Raw genomic sequence first — 11,334 nt, 5'->3', positions numbered from 1 at the left:
AACGTCGGGTTTATTACTTGACTGGCCAATGTGGTGTTGGTAAGAAAAACAAACAACATATAGTGCATGTGTGTCGACTTCATCGACTTTAACGTCGTGTGTTCCAATGACCCATATCCACTACTAGACATTGATCATCTTATTGACGGATCTTCGATTATCGCATGTTCAAGATATGATTTTCAAAGTTTGTAAAAAGGAATATATTATTAGATATGATTTTCAAAGTTTATAAAAAGTATTATATTAGGGGATATGATTTTCAAAGTTGATCAGATATACTATTTTATTTAAGTGTGTTTTACCAATATTTTTTTCATACGTCAAGTATCCAACTTTTCTTACACTTTCTTCTGTCCATAGTGGAATGCGAATTTCCTTTATAATATTTACTTTGATTAACTTCAAATTTCCAAACTCGTGTCACTTAACGACTATATAACCAATTATTTATATATTATAATCATAATAAAAGACCCAATTAGTCCAATCTTGTGAGGGCAAACATAGGAGTGCAAGATTAGTTAACCGTGAAGTGATTGTGATACGTGTGAGTAGGACATTTTTATTTATGACTTTTTAAATAGTTGTTTGTTTTTGTTTTGGAAAATGACTTAAGTTTGATTAGCTTATCTTCTTATAAAGTTCTAATTTGATTCGTTTTCTTATCATAATAATAACCACTTATCTTATCATCCACACATATATAATTCAAGGTTGCTTACCTAACAACACCTGCTTTGCTTTTAATATTCTAACAATTAACTCAAGTTGTCATATGAATGATGTGACCTCAACATATATCTTTCCATGAAAACATATCTTGCAAAAGTTTGTACAGTAATTATGAAAATATATCATTTTAATTTTTTTGAAAATGAAGGTGTATGATAATTGAATTGATGGATAAGTTTCTTAGCTTGTGGTTCGTCCAATTATGTTTTGTTTAAGATAATGAAGCATATGAGGGACGTATATTTCTTCCTACTTTGCTTCTCGAATTAGTTTGATGTGCATAGGCTTTTGCTTCTAGTCCATAGCTCATTTTGGACCACTCTCTGGTAGTTAGTTATAATGTACTCCATTAATTTCAATAATTAATATTCTCGATTTTAATAATTAAATAAATTTTAAAGAGGATTTTTTTCTCCATTAATTTCAATTAATACATATAAGAAAATTGTCTAAAATTCTATTTGGTAAAAATAGTTTAGCTTATAAACTAACAGATAATTTCAATTAACACTTTTATTAGCTGATAAACATAAAAAAAAACATTCTTAATTAATAATAAAATTTACATTAATCAATATTTAAAATACTATTTTTTAAATTAATTTCAACATAATATAATAATATATATATATATATATATAATAATATATATATATATATATATATATATATATATATATATATATATATTATAATATTATAATTTAATATAAAAAATTAAAACAATTAAATGCCGTGATAGGAAAGATTTATGGTTTCTTTGGTAGGTATGAAACTTAATATTTCTTATGCCTAGAAAGATGCCAAGTGGAATGTTTAAGAAAAAGAAGTTAGATTTAAAAATTTAAAAAAAGAGATATGAGTTGTTAGAAAAAAAAAACTAATATGATGTAAGATATAATGTGGCAAGTAAAGAAGAATGAGTCAAGATTATCTTGAATATCTCAAGAATTTTTTATCTCTCGTTTGATTCTTTTTGTTTCTCTTGTTCCTTCTTTCTTCTTCTTTTTTTAGCGTTTCTTTGTTCACTTCGGTGTGATCTCTACTTTAGGTGTATCGTTGTTATTCGTTCTCTGTTTGCTCTGGTTTTATCGTTGTTAGTTATCTTGATTCCCTTTTCCCTTATTGCTTCTACCTTGTCCCTCTTTCCTCTTTTTCCCAGTGGTGTCATGTTGCTCTGGTTACACTGGGAGATCGTGTTTTGCTTTAGCCTTTTTGGTGTTTCTCTTTGTTTCATTTCTCAAGTTTCGATAGAATAAATCACCAGAATCCAGCTTTCAGAAGATCTCAGAGAGAATGCTTTTATTCTCACTGGTAACCTTATTCCTCATGAACCTGCAAACAACAATATCATCATGATTCAGAAAAAGATAACATGGTGACCAGAAATAATATCTCCGAAAAATATTGCTTACCTAACCATTCCTCATAATGACCCCAAAGAATTTTCTAGCCCTATGTCAGCATGTAGCCAATATCCCACAACAAAATCCCCAAGTTTTCTGGTGTATGAGGAAGACGATATTCAAGAACAAGAAGAAGAGAAATCAGTGTGCATCTTAGGTAAGGTCGTCACAGAAAAGTCCATCCATAGGGGTTTCATGCAAGCTACTTTGGAAAATGTATGGTGTAATCCAAGGAATCTTATTGTCAAAGAAATTGATACAACCATATTCAAATTATCATTCGACACAATGGAAGATCATATGCGCATACTAAAAGGCAGTCCTTGGATTTTTTTTTGCAATTCATGGTTGATTCTTCAGGAATGGCATAGAAAAAATCGATCTATAATCTGGAATTTTTTAAAGTGCTTATTTGGGTGCAAATCTGGGGATTACCTACTAATGGTAAAGCTACTAAATATGGATGAAACTTGGAGAAGTGACGGATGTTGGGGTGTATGAGATGTTGAATAAAACAATAATAGTGAAAGTCAGAGTCGATATGAATATTGACTCTCCTATAATTACCAAAATGTATATTGGTAGCAATAACAATCGAGTAAGCTGGATAGAATTCCGCTATGAAAGATTACTTATGTTTTGCTTCTATTGTGGGTATATAGGACATATCGAAGAACACTACTCTAATATGATTCTTGTCAACCATGGAATACCCGAAGTCAATCCTTTTGGCCCATGGATGAAGGCCTCTCAAACGAGTAGAAAACAGATCCCTCAAGGGGAGAGAAGGTTCAGTAAAAATCCTATGAATAAACCTAGATTCAATCTTCAAAACCTTGTTCCAGAAGCTATGAAAGAGCAATTATCTAAACTAAAGTTGAACGAAGATAAATAGAAAGAAGAAAGAAGGGAAGATAACACATTGATTCAGAGTAAAAATAAGTTTTAGAAATATAAGTGTACTCATCAAACAAATTAGCATCTCCAACAACAAAAATGGCCAGCCTTGGAGATAAGGCAGCCAAGGAAGGATGAAATTAGTTTCATGGAATGTTAGGGGGCTAGGAAACCCCTAAACCTTAAGAGCCCTCAAACAAATTATTCTTTCTCTCTCTCTCTCTCTCTCTCTCTCTCTCACACACACACCACACACACACACACACACACACACACAAACACACACACACACACACATACACATATTGTGTTATTAACTGAAACTAAAAAAATGTAATAATGATAAAGTTCTTAAGTCTCTCAGTAATGTTGATATCTTAACCAGCATTCATAGCATAAATTGTATTAGTAATGGGAATGGTAAATCTGGGGATATTTCTTTACTATGGAGCAAAGACGTTAATCTGCAAATCATTGAATCTAATAAAAATATGATTGATTTTTACATCATGCTTCATAACTCTAGCAACATCAATAATAACTAGATAGGCACTAGTATTTATGGTTATCCTTAGAGTAATCAAAAGTATCTAACATTTAACATGATTAATAACTTATCTCAAAGATATGACATGCCTACCTGGATCATTTTTGGAGATATGAATATCATTAATTGTGATTGTGAGAAAGTTGGTGGAACCCCTATTGATACAAATTTGATTAACTATATTAATAACATGTTTTCTGATTGTCAACTTTTTTATTTATGTTTTGAAGGAAACATGGATACTTGGTGTAACAATCATCAAGGAGATAGTAACATGGTGGTCAGACTTGGCTGGTTTATTGCTACTAAGGGTTGGATGGATCTCTTTCATGATTTTACTAACACCCACCTTCCTAGAACTACTTCTAATCATAACCATATCCTTTTAGAGTTCAACAAATACTTTTTTAAAATCTCGGCTAGAAATCCTAAAGACAAATCCAAAAGGTTTGAGAACATATGGTTGAAGGACACATAGATAGAAACAGTGATATCCAATAGTTGGAAAACCACAACCAGCAGAGACATCAGAACAAATGTGAATAAACCCCTTAAATAAGTGTGGACTTGGGGAAATATAAAATTTGGAAATCCTAAAAAAGAGATCAACCAATTGCATAAACAAATAAAAGCTCTTCAAGATAGAAACCATAACAACAAGTTATACAATCGAATTAAAGATCTTCAATTTATATTTGATAATCTCCTTAACCAATAGGAAATATGGTGGGCTCATAGGGATAAATGCACTGCTTGACAGAAGGAGATAGGAATACTAGGTTTTTCCACCAGAAAGCCAACCAAAGAAGGAAGCACAATAGAATTACTTCTACAACTCAAGCTAATAGAGAAACTACTAACAAATAGGAGGTCATTCAGGAGGTCTTAATTAATTTCTACAAGAATCAATTCCAATCCTATAACACCATTTTGAATAATGAGTGTTTTAGTAATCACCCTAATAATATGAAGGAAGAAATGCTCAAGGATCTTAAGAGACCCTTCTCTCAATATGAAGTTATTTTTACTATGAAGAATCTCAAGAGTAATGTTGCTCCTGGGCCAGGTAGAATCCCTGCTAAATTTTTGGCACATTATGGGTGATAAGACTACCTAGGAAGCTCTTATTATTATCAATAATGAATATAACCCTAAAAGTATTAACCATACTTTTATCAGCCTCATTGCCAAAATCAAAAACCCTATAAACCTACTGAGTTCGAACCCATTGCCCTTTGCAATGTCATCTTGAAAATTCTCACTAAGACTCTGGCGAACAGAATCAAACATATTTGTCCCCACATCATCAGTGAAAACCAAAGTTCCTTTGTGCAACAAAGGCATATAAGTGATAACATTATGATTTCCTATGATATTTTTAACTACATTCAGAAGTCTACTAATAGAAATCAGGGTTATGTAGAGATCAAACTTGATAAGAAAAAAGCCTATGATAGGCTAGAATGGAACTTTATTGAGAAAAACTTTATCACCATTGAGCTCCCTATAAAGATTACCAAAATCATTATGAAATCCATTAATAGTGTGTCTTTCTATATTCTTGTTAATGGTTATCCTACTAAAACTATAATTCCCACTAAACGAATTAGGAAGAGATGCCACCTTTCCCCTTACATCTTTATTCTTTGTGCATATATCTTTTCTAATATTATAGCTAATGCTCAGGGGAAAAAATCTTCCCATGTATAAAAATTTATAAAAATGCCCATAATATTATTCATCTGTTTTTGGCAGATGATAGTCTAATTTTCTGCAAAGCATAGGAGAATGAAGCCAAATATTTCTCAGCATCATCAATATGTATCAGGAGAACTCTGGACAAAAGATCAACATGCACAAATCCAAATTGGTGTTTAGTAGGACCATTAATTAAAGCAAGAAGGACATGTTCTCATAGAATCTGGGAATTCCTATTGTCACTAAGATAAATACGTATTTGATGTTCCCTATCCATATTAGAAGCTCAAAGAATATGAGTTTTAACTTCATTTTGGACAAAATCAGAAATAAACTTTATATGTGGAAAGCTAATAGACTCTCATATGTTGGTAGAGTTTTTCTTATTAAAGAGGTGATACATGTTATACCTATTTATGTGATGAGTTCTTTCTTACTTCTTAAAGTGCTTTATAGAAAGATTGAGAGTTTGACAGCTAATTTTTGGTGGGGTGAAAACAAAATTCATTGGATTAGATGGAATAATCTCTGCAAATCTAAACAACAAGGAGGGTTGGGATCCATAACTTAGGGGAAAGTTGAAATGGAAATTGAATCTTAAGTCAAAACTGAAAAATTGTTAGTTTTGTTGGATGAGCAAAAGCTAAAACCCTAAAAATTAGGGGGAAACGGAAAAAGAAACAAATGAAATATGGATATGGATCGAAAATGAAATCAATCGAATATGAATCACAATCTGAATTTCAAGAATCTCATGTGAAGACAAACAGAATCAAATCGAAACAAATTAAAGATGATTGAATCAAAATCGAAGAATCAAAATGAAGTAAAAAGAAAAATCTGAGAAAGAATCAAATATAAAAATCTTAAATAAAGTGAGAAAAACCAATTTTCTAAATAAAATGTAGCGGAAAAATACCAATTTTACTCTTATACCATATTATGAAACAACGTATTCGTGAAAGAATAGAGAAAAAATACTTAAAGTCTTGTGTATTGATCGGAGTAAAGTATTACAAATGAGAAAAATAATTACATTTACCTAATCTAAATCTATTTATAGATACTAACAAACTAATAATCATCTATAACTAATAACTATTTTACTAAATCTCTAATAGTTTACTTTGTACTAATATATAAAATTGTCTTTCTAATACTATGCAATATATCTATTCTTAATGCTTTCATATATTGGAATGTTTTGATTCTTCACTTATTATAAATGATTGCTAACCCTAACTTTTACACCTCGAACTCAAGTTAACTTTATTGTTCAACCTTTAATAGTCCAGACATAGGGTTAGGAATTTATAATACTCAAAATTAACAATTGATAAAAATTTATTTATTATTGTAATTAAAGAAGCGGATTGTGTATCAAGAAATTAGGTGTGTCTATTTTGTTAATTTATTGAAATATTAAATAATAATTGTAGAGATTAGACCGAATTAGCGAATAATAAAAAATAAAGAATTCAAAATAGTCTAATAACTTTTTTTATCTTATTACTTTTAATAAATAATTTTTGTTAAAGTTATATTTAGATTCCCACTATTTTCTCTAATTTAACGCCTCGTTTAAAAATAAAATTTAAATACAGAGTAATTGATTTCATTTACAAATTAGTTTTAACGGTGAAAAAGACTTAATATAATCATTTAACTGACGAATGATAACTCAATTGATTTTAAATTGAACTAATAGTTAAAAGAGTTGGGAGAAATCAAGAAACATATTAACCTAACAATTAATAACTAAAGTTTAGTCTTTTAAATAAAAAATATAAGCACTTAAAAAGAAATATCAAAAATATTTTTTTATAATCTTAAACAAACACCTCACTTATAATTGTGGTGGAAGTAAGTACAAGAAGCCACTTAGAATTGTGGTGGAGAAACCATAAGTAATAACCTTAACCTATATTTGATTTTGTTGTCAATTTTGAATATATTAATTCTGTAAAATTAATTATGATTAAAAATAAGTTGAAAATAAAATATAATGAGTTAAACTTTTATTTTTGTAAAAATTATACTTAAACTAAAAAAACTACAAATTCTAACATATAATCAATTTTAAATAATAAATTCTACTTTATAAAAATCAAACACGTCAAAATCAATTCTATAATAAATTGATTATAAATCTTTCAAAATAAAAACCAAACATATATTTATAAGAGTTAACTTAATATTAAAATCGCATACATAAATAATATAATATCATTAAAATAGTGGTACTTCAATATTTTATCTCTATAATAAAGCATAAACAATTGTAAATAAATAAATATTTATGATAGACAAAAATAAATGATGAAATAAAATATTAATATAGTAGAAAAAAACAAGAGATTTTGTCCAGCCATTCTTTTAAATGTATATGGCGCTCTCTCAATTTTTTATAATACCAAAAATATTTCTTTCAAATATATATAAATGTATATGGCACTCTCCCAATTTTCCATAATACCAATAACATTTATGTTAATGTTTTAGTTAAAAATATCACATAAAAAAAAGTTAAAGTTAAAAATGTATTATGAATGAAAAAATCAGATAGATCAGTATAAAAGTTTGGTATGCAATTTTAACGATTTTTATAAAATAAATCGGTGCATGAAAAAATATATTATTTTTTTAAAACACTATGGATTACAAGAGTTTTCCCAAAATGAGGGGAAATATTAGTGTAAAATTACCCTTTTTTAAAAAGATCATGCATTTACTGGATATTTAGCAAGGGTATAAAATATATGGTAGTGAAACTTCCTGTTGTATACTTCAACGGCGTGAAATATCCTCTTGATTTTTGGCTTCCTAAGGATATCATTACTCTCTGTGTTCTAAGATCCAAATTGGATAATTTGTTACCCAATATCGACAATAGAAAGATGATTAAGATCGAGTTTCGTGCACCATTGATTGATACTGAAGAAAAGGTGAAATACAATAATTTTAAGTTGAAAACTGATAAAGGTTTGAAGGTTGTATGGAGAACATACCATTGTAGGCCAACAAAGGGACTAATCGAGTTTGATATGACAATCGCTAGATCTGTTGACAATATAATCAAGATGTTTAAATATCCATAATCATCTAGTAGTGTTTAAGTTTTGTTATTTATTATTGTTTTATTAAGTTATGTTGTTGTTCGTGTTAAGTTATGTTAATCATGCAATAATGCAATTTTAAATGTTTGTCTAATAAACTATTAAGTCAAAATGTCAATAATATACAACTAATAAAAAATCTACACGGGTCCCCTACGGACTATGTGTGATATCTATGATGCCAAAGTATAAACCTCAGCATTTGGGTTTATCGAACCCATGAGGTTATCTGTAAGTATTGTTATCATCTGCAGACGTTGTTGGTCAGCCACACCAGGTGGAGACAGTGGAGGAGGTGGGATGTCATCGAAAGGTATTGCAGCATCAAAAAGTCCAACATCATCTAAATGCTTAATAGGCGGGATAAAGCAAGAGTGTGATACTTTAAAGTACCACTCTAAGTAACCATCTACACACTACCCAGAGGACTAAACCTCCACTGCGTGATATGTAATAACACGGGCACAAATGACAATATTATACACAAACTATATACCAATGCCCTTAGTTGGCACAATAGGAATTGGTCGAGGGATGCCCTGAACATACTTTAAATGGTTATGTCACTTCTCAGGTAAGTATCTGGCCACTAAGCTCTTCCATCTCATATAACCAGAAAAAAGGGAAGTGTCATCAAACTCCTGATGCACTATATGGTTTGTATAGGGTGTCTATATGACATCGTCTACAGTTAGCGTATTGATCCTCCACATGTACTCCTAAAAGACCACTTGGATGTGAATTGTTTCCCTCCACTAGCACGCCTGTCACAAATGGAAGGGAAATGCTGGTAAATCAGTAAATTTCATAAATAAGAACTAAATTAATAACACATAATAAATTTTTATACCTGAAATAGACTCATATAACTGACAAGTTGTCTCATGTTAAAGATAGTTGCCTCTCCATGTGCAGTATATAATATAATCAATGCAGCACACCCACATGCCCAATTGACATGGTGAAGATCATCAAACAGAGACATGTACTTGGAATTAATATATACATGAGACTTATCCTCTAAGATAGTATATCCTATAAGATGTAACATGTATACCTTACCGGTTTTCTCATACATATATTGTTCCACCAGTGTTGTATACCTCTCCCAAAGCCAAGAGAGCCAAAAGTGAGCACCCCTGTTAAACTTAAACTCCTCAATCACCATTGGCGAAGTAACCCTCAAGCAATGTGTAGTAGTCATACATGTAAGCTCCTAGCTAATGAGATGAGTGGTGAAGAAGCTCTATGGCAAGGGGAAATGGAAGAGGGAGGAGACATCATTCAAATTAATCATCATCTCACCAAATGGAAGAAAAAAGAAGGATGCCTCTTTATCCTATCGCTCAACATAAGCGTACAACAATGGAGCGTCGGGCATGGTCAGCAAACATTCCATTAACGAAATGATGCCACAATCATAAAAAATATCCATTACCTCCTCAAGAATATGGACATCTGGGAACTTCTTCAGCTTTCCCCCGTGTGTGGGCACCTTCAATTGGGGCGGTCCTCTAACAAATAAAAGTAAAAATCATCAGTTATTTTTAACATATCGACACTAAATAAAAAAAGTTTAAAATTATATATATATATTATATATATATATATATATATATTATATATATATATATAGATATAGATATAGATATAGATATATATATACCTCTTCCCCTCCCCTCCCATCAACTTTCTCCCATGTGTAGGCACCTTCAATGGAGGCGGTCCTGTAACAAATGAAAGTAAAAACCGTCAGTTATTTTCAACATATCGATACTAAATAGAATATATATATATATATATAATATATATATATATATATATATATATAATATATATATATATATATATATATATATATATATATACCTCTCCCCATCCCCCTCCCCCTCCCATCGGTGTGTACATATGACTTCATTGAAATCAGAGCAGACACCTCTATATCATTCGGAGCTGTCACCTTTGTATCAGCTGGAGGAGTCAACTCCATATCAGCTGAAGCAGTCACGTTCATTGTATCACCCAGAGCCGTCACTATTATCACCTCCGTCTTAGTATGACCGGTCACCTCCATCTCAAATACCACATGTTTGTCATCCTAACCCTCCACCTTTTTAGTTGTTATCTCTACATCCTCAACAAATGCATCATCGGGCTCATCAACAAGATCTTTACCCCGTCCAGCCCTACATCCTCTACGCTACAGCATACGGGTTGCCCAAGACTGCTCGATCCTTCTCCTATGAGAACCAATCGGGATTACTCTACCCAAACATATATGGGAGCCCTCTCTGTCTCTCTGATCTATCATGAACTATAGACAAAATTGTCTCGTCTTTGCCTTTGGTCCTCAATACAATATAAAATTAAAATAAAATAAAAAATTAAGAATTATCGATAATTTTAAAAAATCCGAAAATGGTTTACTAGCAATTTTGAAAGTTGCGAGAACCAAAAATCTCTTATATCAATTTTTTTGAAAGTGTTGGTACACTTACATGGATTTTTATCGGACTTTCTAAAATCATCGGTAAATATGCATGTTGGGTGCCGCATTTCTCAAAAAAATCCAGTAAAATGCATGAGAAATATGGGTTTTTACTGGACATTTAAAAATGTCGATAAAAATGCATGGTTTTAATGAAATATGTGATATAAAACTTAAATTATTGGTATAAACACAACTTGTAAAATATCGGTAATTAGCTCGAAATGTCTGGTAAATCGCTTAGCTTTTCAAAAAATTGAAATATAAAAATGAAAATGTGAAAATGGTTTTTTAAGATGCAAGGATAATATAGTAAAAGCATGAGAATGGGGGAGTGTCAGGTCAAATTTTAGGGATAGCAGGATAAAACCTCGAAAAACAACAACCTCGAATGAAGGCTTAATATTTGTCCCTCGTGCCAACACTATAAACTCAATTACACTTTTA

This window comes from Lathyrus oleraceus, chromosome 1 (genome assembly GCF_024323335.1).
Source record: "Lathyrus oleraceus cultivar Zhongwan6 chromosome 1, CAAS_Psat_ZW6_1.0, whole genome shotgun sequence".
Taxonomy (NCBI): domain Eukaryota; kingdom Viridiplantae; phylum Streptophyta; class Magnoliopsida; order Fabales; family Fabaceae; genus Lathyrus; species Lathyrus oleraceus.
The sequence above is the reverse complement of the archived record's forward strand: the minus strand, read 5'-3'. Positions refer to the sequence as shown.